The following is an 18,976-nucleotide window of genomic DNA, read 5'->3' on the forward strand; positions in this document are numbered from 1 at the left end:
CTACCTTGCTGAATTCATGTGATGATGAGGCTATGGACAGGAATTAACATGAAGGCTAGCATGGATCTGGTATGTGGAAAAAACTCAACGGACTTCAGCCATGATTATGAGGTTATTAAGGGTGGGAAGCATCATAAGTCATCACTCCATCAAGTCCCCTCATTCTGTCATTGAGGAGACTTGGTCAATACAGTGGTTGATGGGAGAACACAGGTTTCCTTAGTCCTAACTCAGTGCTCTGCACAGCACATTTCTCTCTTCAGTTGTTAGTTAATTGCTGAGGGGAAAGACCTCATTCTGATCTTGGATATTTCCTATAAATCTTGACTCTGCTTTGAGATCCAAAGGATGGGTGTCTGGCATCCAGTGTGCATGGGTTTACAGTTTGACTTTTTACCCACAAAGCACATTGTTGTCCAGAAACAGGGCCTCTCTCCTGTTGGTACCTCTCACGTTGCCAGGCTAGGACTTGGGAACATTAGGCTCACAGATGCCTCGGACACACGACTGGGTGGCTTGATCACACCTCAGGGCTTGGAGGAGGCAAGCCGCCCTAGAGCCAGGTGCTGCCTTGTTACCACATGCCTGGCTGGAGTGTTCTGAGGAACACCTGGAGGCAGCACTGATGAACAGCGGGGACAGAAGTAGAAGCTGCAGAAGGAGGAGAAGGACCAAGCTCTTGCCATAGGTTGGAGGGAACAGTTGTTTTCCTAAGAAAACCCAGTGTTACACCTGGTGTCTAGATTCCTTCTCAGGCAGACCCATGGAAATCCCATTAGACACAATCTAGCACTTCCAGTCTGGGAATTTACCCAAAGGAAATGAAAATACTAACTCCAAAAGATATCTACACCCCCACATTTATTGCAGCATTGTTTGCAATTGCCAAGGTGTGGAAGCAAGCTACGTGTCCATGAATGGATATGTGGTTCAGTAGTAAAGAATCCACCTGCCAATGCAGGAGACGCAAGTTTGATCCCTGGGTTGGGAAGGTCCCCTGGAGGAAGAAATGGCAACCCACTCCAATATTCTTGCCTGGGAAATCCCAAGGACAGAGGAGCCTGGTGGGGCACAGTTCATGGGGTCACAAAAGAGTTGGACGTGACTTAGCAACTAAACAACAACAACTGCACACACACACACATACACACAATGGAATTTTATTCAGCCATAAAAAAGGAGGAAGCCTTGACATTTGCAACATCATGGATGGACCTTGAGGCCGCTATGCTAAGTGAAATAAGTCAGACAAAGAAAGGCAAATATCATATGATCTCATTTATATGTGAAATCTAAAAAAAACAAAGACAAAAAGTTCCCAAACTGCCCCATTACAGAGAATAGGTTGGTGGTTGCCAGACTCACCGGGAAAAGTTGAAGGTGGTCAAAAGTTACAGACTTCCAGTTATAAAATAAATTAGTCATGGGGATACAGTGTGGTGACTATAGCTAATAATGCTGTGTGTATATTTGAAAGTTGCTAAGACAGTAGATCTTAAAACTTCTCATCATGAGAAAAAGAATTTGTAACTGTAGTGATGGATGTTAACTAGACTTATTGTGGTAATTATTTGCAACACATACAAATATCAAATTATTATGTTATACACATGAAATAAATATTATATGTCAATTATATCTCAATTAAAAAATTTCCACTAAACACATAAAGAATATGAACTATAGTACTCCACAACTGACTGTGCTCCTTGGGTTCCTGTGAATGTAACTGGGTATCTACTTATCCAGCATTATCATAAAATGAGCTACCACTAATTATTTTACTATAAAAATATCAAAAAATATGCCATAGAGTGTAAAACAAAGTCTCTTCCCTCACTCTGCCCCCAAGATAGTCCCACTTAGTCGAATTTTCTGCTGTTAACAGTTTCTTATGTATTTTTCAGATATGCATACTCTCTCTCTCTCTCTCTCTATATATATATAATGTATATGTAGTATTAAAGTGAAGAAAGTGAAAGTGATAGTTGCTCATTCATGTCCAACTCCTTGTGACCCCATGGGCTGTAGCCCACTAGGCTCCTCTGTCCATGGGATTGTCCAGGCAAGAACAGTGGAGTGGGTAGCCATTTCCTTCTCAAGGATATCTTCCCAACCCAAGAATCAAACTCGAGCCTCCTGCATGGCAGGCAAATTCCTTACCATCTGAGCCACCAGGGAAGCCCATACATAGCATTGTTGTTGTTGTTCAGTTGCTTAGTCGTGTCCGACTCTTTGTGACCTCATGGTCTACAGCACGCCAGGCTTCCCTGTCCTTCACCATCTCCTGGAGCTTGCTCAGACTCATGTTCCTTGAGTCAGTGATGCCATTCAACAATCTTGTTTTCTGTCATCCCCTTCTTCCTCTTGCCTTCAATCTTTCCCAGTGTCAGGTCTTTTCTGATGAGTTGGCTCTTCACATCAGGTGACCAAAGTATTGGAGCTTCAGCTTCAGCATCCGTCCTTCCAATGAATATTCAGGGTTGATTTCCTTTAGGTTGGCTGGTTTGATCTTGCAGTCCAAGGGACTCTCAAGAGTCTTCTCCAACACCACAGTTCAAAAGCATCAGTTCTTTGGTGTTCAGGTGCTTTTATGGTCCAACTCTCACATCTATACATGATGACTGGAAAAACCATAGCTTTGACTTGACGGACCTTTGTATAGTAGGTACAAATTCCACAGGCATTGTGGAGGCACTGACATTTGATGTGCTACTGAAGATGGTGAAGAAAGCTGGGTAACTGTCCGGGGGCGTGTGGGGGAGTGCCAGACTGAGGGCCCATGAAGTGCAGAGTCCTGGGTTGGGACCGTGCCTGGTACCTTTGAGGAACAGCAAAGAGGCTGTGGGGCTGGAGTGGAGGGGACAAGAGGTGGAGAATACACAAGGCTTTGTAGGTCCTGGTTGGGACTTGGGCTTTTACTCAGAGTGAAATGAGCTCCTCGAGCAGAGGCATGATGTGACCTGACTTACAGGGAGAAATATTTAGAGGCTCTTATGTAATAATCCAGGTGAGAGATGACAGCATGAACCTTGGTGGTAGTGGGGTGGAAAAATGGTTGGATCCTGGACATGTTTTAGAGAAACACCTAACTGGTGTGATTTGTTGTTGACCTGGTTGTGGGATGGGGGAGAATGAGCATGTAGGGCAGATTCCAGATGTGGTGGCTGAACAACTGGAAGGCTGGGGTTTTAAATTTACCGTGGAGCCAGTATTCAGGACCAAGTGTGCTGGGTCGTGGGTCTCTGCTCCCTCCGCCACATCTTGCCTCCTGGGCACCACATGGTCATCCATCCCACTGTGATGTGGTAGACTTCTGTGTTTCAAGTCAAGGAACAAAATTTCACAGTATTGCCTTCTATTAAGTTGGGGACTTTCTAGCCCAAATTGTTCCTAGTGTCTCAGACTGTGTTATAGTGGCCATTTCTGGTAGGTAAAGAATCTGCCTGTAATGCAGGAGACCTGGATTCAGTTCCTGGGTTGGGGAGATCCCCTGGAGAAGGGAATGGCAACCCATTCCAGTATTCTTACCTGGACAATCCCATGGACAGAGGATCCTGGTGAGTTGCAGTCCATGGGGATCGCAAGGAGTCGGACTGAGTGACTAACATGCACGTATTTAAAAGATATTTATTAGAACCCTGGTAATTCATCCCTGGAGCTCTGGACTCACTGGGACTGCCTGCACTAGCCTGTTACTCTGGAGTCCTGCATCCCTGCTCTTGGTGGCCATACCCTTGGTGGCCTGAGTTTTACCATGCTTTCCTGTCAGTTACTCTCTGTGTCTTATAATGAAAACACAGTGAAGATGAACATGCTATTTATAATCTCCTTCCTGGAGCCATTTCAATTAAAAGTTAATTAAATGTCTTCACATCATAATTTTAAAGTATTCTTTGAGTAATAGTGAGATGGGGTGAGAGCTGTAAGAATTCCCAAGTCTAAAATAAACTTATGCAAATACCTTTTCAAAATGCCACTTTATGCACAGACAGCATTACTTAAACATGATTAGTGCTTTTATGTCTTTATTAATTTTATTAATTAAAATATTTAACAGGTGAGCTTGTGATTAGGGGTGCTCAGTGAAAGCATTCTTTAAGTGCTGGGTTATAGGTTGACCCTTGTGCTCTAGAGCCATGGGTCTATGGCTTTAGAGCCATAGCGAAACACCTCAGGAGCTGATGAAGAAGACAGAGGCTCATTGGACTGGGGCCTGGGACTTGCCTATTTTTATTGGCTCCCACATGATCCTGATACCCACCAAAGTGTGAGAACCACCGCTTTCGAGTGTCAAGCTGCTTTAGTGTTTCCAGTCAATGATTCTGCACTTGAAAAACTAGGGGGCAGATCTATTGTGATCTGCCCAAGGGCACTCAGGTGCTTTAGGCATGATATCTTCCTCCCCACATTCCAGAGTGTGAGTATGTTGTTTACAATGTGACTGAAATGGACACAGGCCCCCGAAACTTCATGCCTAGGCATATTTCATACACTGTTTCCTTTGAAAACAAGCTGTGGAATTCTGGAGTTCATTGATAAGACCTCAGGTATGTAGATTTGTAGGCAATATATTGGCTTGTGCCAAAGCAAGACTCTCATTTCTCTGCTCAATGCATCTCCTACTATGGCAGTACTCAGTCTATTTTTCTGCCAATGACTTCATGGTGGCCGTAAGCGGACGAGGCCTGTGTGGACCAATTCAGGAATGAGTCTTCCCAAACCAGTGGTGGCGGGGGGATGCTCATCTATGGCAGGGAGGATGGTGTTTCTGTAGGGTTTGGGCCTTTTAGGTCTATATCTTGTTTCTAGTCGGTAAGAAAGAGACTCTCGGCCTTATCGATGATAGTGATGGTTAATGGGTGAAGGAATGTTCCACGCGCTTTATATGTATTATCTTAATTAATCTGCATAAATCCCACTGGTGCTAGTACTTTGCTAAGTTGCTTCAGTCGTGGCCAACTGTGCCAACTGTGGGCTATAGCCCTCCAGACTCCTCTGTCCATGGGATTCTCCAGGCGAGATTACTAGAGTGGGTTGTTGTGCCCTCTTCAGGGGAATCTTCCTGACCCAGGGATCGAACCCGAGTTTCTTACATCTCCTGCATTGGCAGGCAGATTCTTTACCACTAGTGCCACCTGGGAAGGACCATAAATCCCACGGAAAGTTTGATATTATTTCTATTTTAAGGAAAAGGAAATGGAAGTACAGAGAACTTGCCCATGGCCACCTCAGCTAGTTGTGGACCCTAAGATCCAAAGCTAAGCCAGGCCGTCTGGCTTCAAACTTTATCATTTTAACTATTATGCTCTGCTGTTTTCCAATCTGACAGTATTTATGTTCCTTCTTTCTGTTATGTTGGCCTAGGAGTCATCAGTGAGAGTGACACACAGATGGACACTCCAAAGGGCAGCCATGCAGGGTACTGAGGAATTCGGGGACAGACGGGACAGACGGGAGCTCCTGGAAGCCCTCCCTCACCTGCAGAACCAGAGCCAGGTGTGGATAGAGGTGCTGGTGGGGCTATACAGGTTAGCATTCAGCAGTAAGACCAAACTCACTCCTTGCAGGTAACACCCATTCTGATGGGCAGTGCCATGGTACACCTGACATGGGGTGTTTTGAGTGTTGTTGCTGGTATATATCCCTCCCCTAGAGCCATAACTGGCTTGGAGATAGTCCCCTTGGTTATAATGGACCTTCTTCTAGTCCAGGAGAAGGAGAGGGCCAGCTGTCTACCAGGGCTGTTCAGATGCTGCTGGCAAATAGCAAACTAAAGGCCCCTGGGAAGCCCCTGGGTGACGGGGAGAGAATAGGTGGAGGATGGTAGAGGTGCAGTGAATAGGACAGGTGTCATGATCCAGGGCAGGATTTATAAAATTTGAGTAACATAAGGATTTATTTTCAAGGAAAACTGCTACAGCGTATTTCCAGTGGAAAAGGAAATTAGTCTTATTACAGTATTACTTAAACATGTTCAAACAAAACTAATTACAAATTCCTCACGTTTTTAGCTGTTGTACAGCTGTAAAACTGAAACATTTTAGTAAAACCAAATAAAAGCAAAATTATAATAGCAGTAATATTCCAGTTAGTGGCACTGATTTAATGTGATGGATACTGCTGTTTTGCTGAAATAGCCACAACGCATTATTAACACATGTGCATGGCAGTGACGCTGTAGGTTCTCTGGATGTCATGGCCTCCACTTCTTGTGTCATGGGATGACTCAGTTATCCATTATCCAGCTCCACTTGTCCGGAGGAACAACCATGTGGCTTTTGCTTGTACAGGGGTGGTGATGTCCTTTGACCTCCATTGAGTACAAGGACATCATTGGCTTCTGCCCAACTCCTTGGTGCCAACCTGATCATGGTACCAAACCTGGATGCCAGTGTTATATGGCTCTTCTTGGTGATAAAGGGATTGATTATACAGATGATAAAGAATGTACATATTTTGATTTTTGTTGAGATGATTTGGGATTGCACTCCACTGAAATGTAAGCTGTCTTGAGAGCAGGGACTTTGATCTGCACTCTGCCATATTCTTGGTGCTGAGTGTAGTGCCTAGAACATCTCTGTCCAATAGAAATATAATATAGCCCATAAATATGAGCCACATATGTAATTTAATATTTTCTAGTTGCTACACTTAAACTAAAAAGAACAGATGAAGTTAACTTTATTAATATATTTTATTTAACCCAGTATATTTTATATGTAGTAATTTCAACATATAATGAGTATAAAAATTACTAATGCAAGATTTTATATTTTTCTTTTTCTGTGAAGTCTTGCGTGTATTTTACATTTATAGCACATCTCAGACTAGCCATAATTCAAGTACTTGGCTATCGTGTTGGATGTGCAGGTGTGGAAGATAATAGGTGCTCAATAAACATGTTTTTAAAAAGAATATTTCTTGATGAGTTAAATAACTTTTAGACATTCAGGATACTGTTCTCAGAAATGCTGGTGCTCCCTCTTATGTTACAGTGAGGCGGGCGAGCAGAGGAAGATGGGGCTCTAGGTTTTTTGCCTCTCTCTTGAATGATTGAGACATCCTCCTGTCTGGTCTCACTGTGTCCAGCCTTGCTCCTGCCGTTGTGCTCCCCAGGAGGACCAGAGGACTTTTTCCTAAAATGAAAAGCCTATCAAGTCACTCCCTTGTTTAAAAACACTCCAGCGGCTTCTCTTAGGCCTTAGAGTCTGAGTTCCTTACCTTGGTTTACAAGGCCCTGGATGGTCTGGCCCTGGCCCTTTTCTCCAGAGTACCCTCTTCTGCTGTCCTCCTTGAGCCCCCTGCTCCTGCCACACGGGGCTTCTTTCTCTCCTTTCACAAGGAAGGCAGGAAATACCTCCCCCTCTGTGTCTTTGTTCACGCCACTTCCTATTCCTGTGACAGTCCTTCCTCCACGCTTCGTTCCTTGCTTATTTCCTGTATATCCGTCAGGTACAGGTTAAAATGTCACCTCTTCCAGAAAGCCCTCCCTGAACCCGCTGTCCTGTCGGGCCCCTGATTCCTGGTGCTGTGTGCTAGTTGAACATTTATCTCTCTCATTTCTCGGAGCTGTGCCCTCTACCCTCTGAGACCTGGAATAACTTAGGAAAGAATACAACTGATATGGATGAGGGAGGCCTGGGAGACTTTACTGTTGTCATAAAGCATGTCCCAAAGTCTTGGAACAAAAGGAACAGACATTTCCTACCTGATAAAAATATGCACTATGGGCAAGGCTTAAATAAAATACAGAAAGCCTATTCCTCATGGCAATCCCTTCCCTCTCCTCACTGCAAAGACCAGAGGATTTTTCTAGAGGGCTCAGCCACGAAATGTAACCTTCCCTCAATTGGGAGATGTTGATTATTGGAAAACTTATAACTCATCTGTCCTTGAGTATTGAGGGCTCCTCCCAGGCCCTCCTCCTCCTCAATTAGAATGACTTCCATAGTAGTTATGCTTAGTGTCTGTATCAGCTAGACCAGTGATTCTGAACCAGAGGAGCATCTCAGAATCACTGGGGAGTTTTCCTAAAGTACAGCTGTCTGATACTCATCCTCCCCCAATTCCCCTCTAGACCAATGACTCAGACTCTCTTAGGATGGGGCCCAGGAATGCATATTGTGAACAGGCTTCTCAGCCAACTCCGATATTTAATCTGTGGTTAAGAATCGCTGAGCTGGAGTGCAAATCCCTGAGCTGGGATCCAAGAAAGCAAATAGTCTAAAACCAAAGCCATTTCAGGTTATAATGGGTGCTTTTTTAATGAGGTGCTCTAGGGTCTAAGGGCAGTGACAGTTCCTACTCCAGGAGAACAATCTGGGAGAACCATTAGCCAAGGCAGAAATGGCATCCCATAGGGAAGGTGAAAGAATGCCATACCTGAGTGATCAGGCTTTATTTGTTCCTTGTGCAGCTCATAATCTTAACTTTTATTATTGCACAGCTGCCAGTTCGATTTTACAATGCAAATAAAAGTCTGACATGTTATGACACTTAGCATGTATTGTTCACCATATCTATTAAGAGATGAAATAGTTTATTAAAAATTGTTCTCAAACCACATTCAAATGCACATTGATAAGCATGTTAATATAGTAAAATCTGATCTTCCATATTCCACTGGCCATGGGGCTGGAGACTGAGGATAAAGCGTGGTGCTTCTGTATTTGGGGACCTGGGTTAAACGAAGCCCACAGTGTCGGTTCTCACAGTATTTTTGTTCATTCAGTAGCTACTTATTAAGGCCCTGTATCAGGGTCCTGTTTCTAGCAATAAAAGAAGGTCCAAACCTCTGCCCTGTGGAACTTATGTTTTAGTGGAAGTGACAAAAATAAGCAAAATAAATAAATACTTACATTAACTATATAGTGATAGAGATATGGTAATTGCTAGGGAGAACAATAAAGACTGAAAGGAGGATAGAATTACTGCATGTGGAATGTTTTTTGAAAAAAATTATTTGTTTATTTTAATTGGAGGATAATTACTTTACAGTGTTGTGATGGCCTCTGCCATACGTCAGCGTGGGTCAGCCATAGGCATACATGTGACCCCTGCCTCCTGAGCACCCCTCCCCTCTCCCTCGCCACCCCATCCCTCCCTCAGGTGGTCACAGAGCACTGGCCTTGGGTTCCCTGTGTCATATATCAAACTCCCGCTGGCTATCTATTTTACGCATGGTAATGTATATGTTTCAGTGCTGTCCTCTCAGATCATACCACCCTCTCCTTCTTCCACTTCTCCATCCAAAAATCTGTTCTTTATGTCTGTGTCTCCTTTGCTGCCCTGCATGTACGATCATTGGTGCTATCTTTTTAGATTCCGTGAAAGTGGAAGTGAACGTCACTGATCATGTCTGACTCTTTGCAACCCCATGGACTCTATAGTCCATGGAATTCTCCAGGCAAGAATTCCCTTCTTTCCCTTTTCCAGGGGGTCTCCCCAACCCAGGGATCGAACCCAGATTGCCCACATATCAGGTGGATTCTTTACCACCTGAGCCACAAGGGAAGCCCTTAGATTCCATATATATATGTGTTAATATATAATCTTTGTCTTTATCTTTCTGGCTTACTTCACTCTGTATGAATAGACTCTAGGTTCATCCACCTCATTAGAACTGACTCAAATGCATTCTGTTGTAGAGCTGAGTAGCATTCCATTGTGTATGTACCACAACTTCCTTATCCAGTCATCTGCCGATGGACATCTAGATCGCTTCCATGTCCAAGCTATTGTAAATAGTGCTGCAATTGTTGTGTGTGGAATGTTGATGGGCATAGGTGGTGGTGGTGGTGATATGTGAGCACAGACCTGAAGGGGAAAAGGGGATGGACTGTGCAGGTGTCTGGGAGTAAAGTGTTCCATGGGGTACAGTAAGTGCAAAGCCCTGAGACAGGCAGCAGCATATTTAGAGTGTCTGCAGAATCACCAAACAGTGAGGCGAGTATGGAGAGAAGAGGGAAAGCAGGCAGGAAATGAGGCTAGGGAGGTAAGAAGGGGCTGCAGCAAGAGTTTCACTCTTACTATGAATGGGAGGAAAAGCCAGTGCTGGCTTTTGAGCTGATGTGTAGAAGAGACGATTTAATTTCAGCAGGATCCCTCTGGTGGTGGATGGAAACTACCCTCTACAGGAACCAGGGTGAAGCAAGAAGAACCTTTAAGAAGCTGTTGCAATATCACAGATGGGTGATAGAAGGGGCTTAAATCAGGGTGGCAGAAACAGAAGTGGGAGAAGGGGTTAGATTCTTGACCTATTTTGGAGGGAGAGCAAGCAAGATTTGCTGAGCGTAATGTCAGAGAGAAAGAAAAGAGTTAAGGATGAGACCTGGGACATGTGTGCACCTGGAGAGATGGAATGGCAGTTCACTGAGATGAGAAAGGTCACAGGGAAGCAGGGCAGGACAGTGCTCAGAAATTCAGGAACTTGTTCTAGACCAGTTTACAAAAGCAAGTGGTGGTTCCCTTGCAGCCCTGAGCTTGCTACTGTACGCGGTTACTGCTTCTGAAGTCTTAATGCTTCTTGTCACCTTACTAGCTCATGTCAAATGGCAACTTTTATTGGTCATGTGCTTCTGAGAAAGGAATTAGGATGCTCCCAAATTTTGTTTCCTGATCTACAATTATTCCTTAAAAAGAAAACTTTTTTAAAAAATGTTTTCTTTAAACGTTACAGGATTAATTTCTTAACCCCTAATTTGGCTCTTTTCTGTGTGTCTTAATTAAATAATTCATCTTCCTTTTCAGAATTTCTGCTTCCAAGGAGCTGGATTAATTTCTCTCTTAAGTTGTTCCTTTTTAAAGAGAGTGACCCCACTCAACTTTCTAAGTTGTGAGAAACAGATTCTCTCATGTTCCCCTTAGTGGTAAGAATTCATAGTAAGGATTCTGTAAAATCCTTTCTGGGAAGAAGGATTGAGGTGAGATTGTTTCTTGCTTGATTCATTATTATATATTTTTTGCATATGTATATATATCATAGAATGTAAGATTGCAATTGAATAAGTACATAAAATATAAACAAATATGTGGGCTCATAGTGACACTAAAATGAAATAAAACTCATTGGTCACCATTAAAGATTGCTAGGGTACCACCTCAATAGTCTGAAAATAATAAAATGATGAAAACAATCTAGCAATTATTCTGTCTTCCTTGTATACTGTATTTGAGTCTGATCAATTGTTAAGGATTTGTTAAGGATTCCTTATAGAAGAATTTCAGTGAAAATGAAGAAGGAATTATGAAATCATAAATAAATGGATCTAGGCCATGTTCATAAGTGGGCGGTAAAACCATCGTGGGAAAGGAAAGGCAGATGTAGAATTTCATGATGGATGGGCCAAACTGACCATACCTGAACCCACTGATCCAGCAATTTCAGCTTGGCTCGAGGTCGGACACTTAAGGGAATAGATGCATAGGGGTTCACTGTCTTGCTCTATTTTTGTGGTGTTTGAAACTTTTCATAGTAATACAGTTTTAAAAGACAAAAATATGTTGATATTATGCACACACAAAATTTTTAACTACAAATAGGATCATACTCTCTATGTTGCTCTGCACTTATCCACCAAACTGATTTTCTGTGGGTTCGATATAGCTCAACCTAACTGGTCTCTAGACTTTCATATAGGGTAACTTTGCTGAGAGCTTTTATTTATCAGGACTGATAGTGAGTATAGGAGATCAGTGATCAAGGACAAACAAGCACTTTTCTTCCAAGACAGGCTTGCAAAGTGTACTGGCAGGGACCTCTTGAATCCTAAGAGATAAAAAAAGAGACTTTAGGTGAGAGGTGTCAAGGAAGCAGAAGTATTTGAAGCTGTTTTCCTGAGCAGGGAAGGGATTCACAGACTGTCCATGCTGCCATTTGGCGTCTTTAACCTTGGAGCAGCTTGGAGCGTGGTGGGGAGTGGGGGCTGCTTCCTGATGGTGGGTGGGAAGCCTCCTCCTCAGTATCTCCAGCTGTGCTGGCAGACAGTCAGCTTCAGACTCTTTCCCCTGGGTTCCAGAACTCCAACCTCAGCAGTTCTTCCTGGAGAGTTTAGGTCTGCTGCCTGACATCCCAGAGGGTACAGCTCTGGCCAGACACACGGTGCTTCAGCAGTGGCTGGATCTCTCCAGAAGCTGCTCTGCTGAGAGGCGTTTTGACAGGTAAATGGGGAGAGCAGACTGGAGTGTGTGGAAAGAGTATAAACTTTGGAGTCAGACAGGGATTTGAACGGTGGTTCTTCATCAGCTGTGTGTCTGTGGGCAAACCGTTTAGTCTCTCTGTGCTTCCATTTCACTCCTTTGTAAAATGCTAAAAAAAATTCCTGCTTTCTGTGGCTGTGATAGGGCTCAGTGATGCTGTGTAAACTAAGCCCGTGATGGTGCCTGACACTTGGCAGATAATTTAGGAATGCTCAGTCTCGATAGAAGCTATGCTACAGAGATTAGAGTTTAGGAGATGAAAGTGAGGGGTCCTGGTTGGGCCTCGGAGAGTCTGGGTTCTGTGGACTGAAAGCTGGTTTCTGAAACTGACAGGATCCAGGGTGAGGCTTCGCGGAGCTGAGGACCCTGCTTCCAGGAGGCACGGCATTTACCACTGTTGGCCACACTGCTGGCGTCATTGTGTGTGTGTGTCTGAGCCAGGAAGCTCCAGGAAGTCAGGGCCTGCCCGTCTCCTGCTGTCTGCGCTATCCTTCAGTGCCTCATGTGCCACAGGGACTTTATACTGATCCGCACACGAGTGAATTAGTGTTCATGGAAGAAATCTGAGCAAATACAAGTCAGAAAGAGGAAAACCCACCCTTAACCTAATCGCCCATTGCTAACATTATGGGTTTTTATCCTTTCAGTCCTTACACTTATAGTTTACAAAACTGGGATCATATGGTTTTATAATCTGCTTTGTGAAAATGTTTTGAACATTAAAAAAAATTGTGTATGCTTTCCTATAAAATGATTTTAATGACTACATAATAATCTTTGTATGTACATACAATGATTTTTATAGTGAATGAATTCCCTGTCTTTAGACATTTAGGCAGTTTGTGCAGTATTTAGCTGATATAAATAGCATTGTAATATTCTTTAAAATTTTTCTATTTGCTTATTTTTGGCTATGTTGGGTCTTCGTTGCATTGTAATGAACATCCTTGCTGCTACAATCCTTGACCGAATAACTGATTGTTGTTGTTCAGTTGCTAAGTTATGTCCGACGCTTTGTGACCCCACGGACTGCAGCACACCAGGCTTCCCTGTCCTTCACCATCTCCAAGAGTTTGCTCAAACATATATCCATTGAGTCAGTGATGCCATCCAACCATCTCATCCACTGTCGCCCCCTTCTCCTCCTGCCCTCAATCTTTCCCAGCATCAAGCTCTTTTCTAGTGAGTTGGCTGTTAGCAGCAGGTCGCCAAGTATTGGAGCTTCAGCTTCAGTATCAGTCCTTCCAGTGTATATTAGCTTCTCCATTTGAATACCAGTTTTATTTTACTCTTTCTTTTTGAGATAATTGTAGACTCACATGCAGTTGTAAAAAATAATACGGACAGATTCTTCAGACCCTTCAGCCAGTCAGTATCCCCCAGTAGTAGGAAAGTGTATTGTATTTCTTCAGAATAACACCATAATCAGGAAATTGACACTGATATAACCCCTCAATGCCTATTTTAAGTTTTTTAGTTTGCCTTGGCCAGACAGATGTTGTAAACACTATTGTAAACTCTAGATTTGCATTTTCAAGCATGTTTCTTTCTTCTTCAGTCAGCTACCCTCTTCTGCTTTTCCCCTACCTCTCCTAGATAGCCTGTCATTATGACACTATTCTAGCTGTCTTTGTGCAGGTGTGTGAGCTCTAAATTCTTGGAATTCCAAGCACTGATGTTCCTTAGAGCCCCTGTGAAATAAGGTCAGAGACTATTTCTTCTTTTATCAATTTGTAGCCTTCTCTTGGTTTCTACTCCTAATACCAGTGTAGGTAACAGCAGGGTATCAGAGCTGGCAGGAATAATAGATACAGTCTGCTGTCCATCAAGTTCACTAATTAAAGCTGTGAGTCAGCCTGTAAGGTTACATTCCTTTGTTCTTATTTCGGATTCTGTGTAGTCACATATTATATACATATGAAAGTGTGTCTATGTTATATTAAGAAAATTTCACCTTACGCACACGTGAAATCGCACAAATTTCAAATAAAAAATATCAAGAATTGTGTAATTTCAAAAATAACATGCAGCTTGAATGAAACAGTCACTGTGTTTCCCTTTGCTTCACCTTTTGCTTTAGCCCTTGCAAATGGGCACACCCACCACGGCTTGTCAGAACAGGAACTTCTGCAAGAGGTGTTGGTGACTGTTGTGCCTTTATCTGAAAAGTCACTGTTATAATTGAGTCTCTTTTTGTAATTGTAAAATAATGTCATACATGTATTTATTAGTGTCTTGGACAGATGCTGGTGCTAGTTCTGAAAATGTGCCTGGAAACCAGTCAATAGAAAGGAAGGGAGATGTGATAAAACTATTGAGACAAGCATGTACTATGATCCTCTGTGCTTTTAATTTCAGAGAGAGCATTTCCTGAAATATTATAGATAATGCCAAGGAAATAAAAGGCTGCATTAAAGGGAAATAAGCTACAATGGTTGTAGATTTATGTGCCAGCATCTTCATACATTATATTTATTCCAGTGGGAAAATTAGTCATGAATTATGCAAGTTTTGATTTATGCGAGATCTTGACTAACTTATCCCTTACATAAAATGCATCCCCTTATAGTACTGAATTTACTTTGTTCATGATTCACATGGTGTGTACATTTAAGATGGGAGTTTGAAACTTCTTAGTCCTAGTGGAATTGAATTTCTTCTTTATTTTTACAACTTATGAAAATTTTAATTCAGTTGTTTTAAATTCAAGGATACATTTCTCAAAGAAACAGTCATTACATAGGAGCTCACATTTGTTGATTACCTAGTATACATGTGTTGGTGCTTTACGTATTCTTTCTATTGGTGGTTTAATACAGTCCTTTCAACAACTCTGACATTCACCACCCTGAATTTGTAGAAGAGGCTTCCAAGAATCAGAGGTGAAGAAATGGGTCCCACAAAGATGAGAAGGCTAGGATTCAAATATACATATGTCTGATGAATATTTGATGTATATCCAAAACCTGTGTTTTGTCTGAGAGCCCATGGACTCTCAGAGCCCATGAGAAGTCAGTGTATGTCCGAAAAAATTATAGGCAAAATTTTGTTGACCTGTGTATTCATTCTTCTGTGCAGAAGGCTCATGGCTTTCATCAAACATACAAGGAGTTTGTTAACCCCTTCTAGTGTTAAACACCCCAGAACCACACCAAAATCCCTCCTAAATGACCCACAGAGCCTTATTTAACCCTCGCCACATATTAATCTTAGCAGTCAGCTATTTTAGGTGTTAATTAAGCATTGATGTCTTTGGGAAAAACATTTCACAGTGTGCAGTGAAACAGGGTTTCTCTCTGTCCCACACTTCCTCTCAGAGGGTGGGGTAAAATCTTTTGGCTGCGGGACAAAACTCATGATAAGCCTTGAACCCCTTTTGCTCCTTGGGTTTCTAAGGGATCCCAGACCTGTCCTCCACATTTTGTTGGACATCCAGGCAAATGTACAAGACCACTAAAACAAGAATCCATCTGGTTTCCTATTTGTTTCTCTCGTGTGGCATGTTTTTTTCACATATCATGTTGTCTTAAAATGGTCATATTTATGCCTTATCTTCCCATTCAAGTTACAAGTCTTCTGAAAGCAGGAGCATGTTTTGCTTATCTTGGGGTTTCCCAAGTGCCCCGGATCATGTGTCACAGGGACAGAAAAGCCCTGAAGTGTCAGATTCACAGCAGTTTTTCTGTCCACATCTTGCTTTGCATGGAGTCTTTGACTGATGTGGCTCCTGGCTTTTGTGGGCTGGCTGTGGTATTGGAGTGGGGGAAGGTGCAGAATAGCGATGGTGGATAGCAGATCAACTTCAACTACCTGTGGAAAAAGAAGGCAACAGCCAAGGGGCTGGAGGAAAGGTGAGGCTGAGAAGAAATGCAGCTGAAGTTCAGTGTAGGTTATTTGAAAGGAGAGAGAGGTGTGGGAGCTGCTCTGTCAAGGGGCACTCTGGGGAGAGAGATGGTAAAGAAGGTTGTGGAGAATTATTCTATGAACTTGTGTATCCTCCCCACTCTCCATCCCCATGTTTCTATCCAACCCCCCAAATCCCATGGATCTTCAAGTCTTTGGGGACTATGCTTCTGGTTATATTTCATTGTGTAGCTAGGTTCATGCTGATGGGGGACATGCAGATTTGTCAATTACACATCTCTTTTAAGAGCAAAGTAAATATAGAACAGTTGAGCAAATTGATTAGGTTGGGTTTTAGTAAAAATGCTTGTCTTTTTTTTCAAATTTCAAAACTTAATTATAGGGATGTCCCTGGTGGTCCAATGGTTAGGACTTTGCCTTCCAATGCATGGGACATGGGGTTGATGCCTGGTCAGGGGACTAAGATCCCATATGACTTGAGACCAAAAGAACCAAAACATAACGCAGAAGCAATGTTGTAACAAATTCAATAAAGATTTTATAAATGATCCACATCAAAAAAATCTTTAGAAAACTTAATTGTAGAACATAGCATTTTCATAAATTTAAACAATGTCGAAGTATGTATAAAAACAAAGCTTCCTTTACCCTTCATGTCCCCCTCTCCTCTTCCCATCCCACATCGCCTCTGCTAATAATTTGGATTTGCTTATCAAACCTCTTTATGCAGTATTTGTCTTTCTATGGCCAAAGCCCCACAGAGTTAGGAGAAGGAAAAATTCTCTTCTGGTAGTATGAATTCTAAATAGTGACAGCCATAGAATTTCTTCACTCAGTTTGATCAGAAAATGTAATTGCTTCTGCTGTCATACTCAAGAGGCCACTTGTATCTCCCTTGCAGGAAACCATCTGCATGAGTAGGTCTGAAATTCAGAGGGTGTGAACGCAGAACATCCTGTAAGGAAATCTCTTAAATCTTTGTTGCCCTCTCCTGACCACACAGAAATTGCCTTTCCCTCTGTCATTCATTTGAATAACCTACAGCTGCTTTTATGGCTGTTTTTTCTTCCTTTTTTTTTTTTTTTTGTTTGACAGTGTCCTTTCAGTCAGAACATCTTAGCAAATGCTCTCCTTTGCTAAGCTTCCCAAGGCGGTGTCAAATAAAGCACCAGGAACATCTGAAATAAAAACAGCATCAGTCACAGTGTTGAGGCTGGCTGTAAATGAACACGTTCGTGAAGTTTACAAACCATGGTTGATGCTCATGAGGGGCTGCCCACAGACTGGGGTGCAGACTTCCTTACCAAGTGATACGCTTTGTAGATGCCTAGCACTGTCCCTGAGGCCTTCATGGAAGCGCTTGTCTGTGCTCTTGGCTTGTTTCGGCTCACTGCCTACATCCCGGTGGGGACTTACTCTGTGTCCTTGCCTTTGGTCTACTGAGTCTGCTGTGTCTCCCTGGAATGCTCTTACCCCGCTCTCCCTGTGTCCTGCTCTCATGCCCTTTTTGCATGGCCTCAGTTCAGTTCAGTCGCTCAGTCATGTCCAACTCTTTGTGACCCCGTGAATTGCAGCACGCCATGCCTCCCTGTCCATCACCAACTCCCGGAGTTTACTCAAACTCATGCCCATCGAGTCAGTGATGCCATCCAGCCATCTCATCCCCTGTCATCCCCTTCTCCTCCTGCCCCCAGTCCCTCCCAGCATCAGGGTCTTTTCCAATGAGTCAACTCTTCGCATCAGGTGGCCAAAGTATTGGAGTTTCAGCTTCAGCGTCAGTCCTTCCAATGAACACCCAGGACTGATCTCCTTTAGGATGGACTAGTTGGATCTCCTTGCAGTCCAAGGGGCTCTCAAGAGTCTTCTCCAACACCACAACTTAATGTAATTCCCTCAGATCCCCCACATCAGGTTTATCTGCCTTGCCTATCTCTATGAAGTATTTTGTACTTCATCCAACACTTAACACTTAGAACTTCTTGGTTGACGTCTCTTTTCCTTCCTGGGTGGGAGCCTTCCCGAGAGTCAGGACTGTGCCTGTCTCCATCACAGCCATATCACCAGTGTTTTGCCCAGAACCTGACACAGAGAAGGTGCTCAATAAATGAGTTGTCAAGTCATGGAATGAGGTTAAGAACAAGGTTTTCTAAGCTCAGTTAATCAGAGTCACCAGGAGAAACTAGGTTGCAGTACATATTTTGGGCTCCTTTACTGTGGAGATTCTGATAGCAAGTCTAGGGTTGGCTTCAGAAATGTGTGTTGTTTTAAGCACTAAGTGTGTAGTACTCTGTTATGCAGCATAGAAAACTTAACATGGTTAATAATTGATGAAGTGATGCTGTGTAACAAACCACCCCAAAATTCAATGAAAATTTGTGATGATAAGCATTTATTCGCATGCTGAGGTGTAGTGTGGCATGGCTAGTGTAGGCTGGGCTCAGCTGCTTGCTGTGGGTTATGTTGAGGTCTACTCCACATGTGTTGGGCTGAGGGGCAGCAGTTTCTCCTGATGGTGATCCCCTGGTGCTCAGGAGCCAAGTCAAAATGTACAGATTCATCTAATGCCTGTACTGTGTCACATCCTTAACATTTCGTTGACCAAAGCTAGTCACATGACTTTCCAACATCAGTGGGAAATGAATTATTTTCTGATCAATAATAAAAAATATAAAAATTTGTCCGGCCTCTCTGTTTTGTAGCTCATTCTGTTCTCCCTGAAATCTTATAAAGAAGGCAGAACTTTTTTTTAAAATTTCATTTTCAGTTGAGGAGAGAAGGGCTCAGATTGGTTAAGTGAGATTCTATCAAATGGATGGTTTCTGTCAGAGCTGTGACTATAAGCAGAGTCCTTTCCACTGCTCTTCTAATGGTCTTCCCATGGCAGGCATTTCCCGGGATATAGTCAGTCTCT

General features: G+C 42.9%; 1 long non-coding RNA gene across 1 annotated transcript; it reads right to left on the bottom strand.

The window, feature by feature from the left end:
- Positions 1-577: 577 nt before the first annotated feature.
- On the bottom strand, positions 578-16,622 carry LOC122676164. Its single transcript, XR_006335456.1, has 3 exons — positions 16,549-16,622; positions 12,713-12,717; positions 578-589 (listed from the first exon to the last, which is right to left on the bottom strand). It is a non-coding gene; the product is annotated as an uncharacterized LOC122676164 (long non-coding RNA).
- Positions 16,623-18,976: the final 2,354 nt, after the last annotated feature.

Source organism: Cervus elaphus, chromosome 19 (assembly GCF_910594005.1).
Source record: "Cervus elaphus chromosome 19, mCerEla1.1, whole genome shotgun sequence".
Classification (NCBI taxonomy): Eukaryota; Metazoa; Chordata; class Mammalia; order Artiodactyla; family Cervidae; genus Cervus; species Cervus elaphus.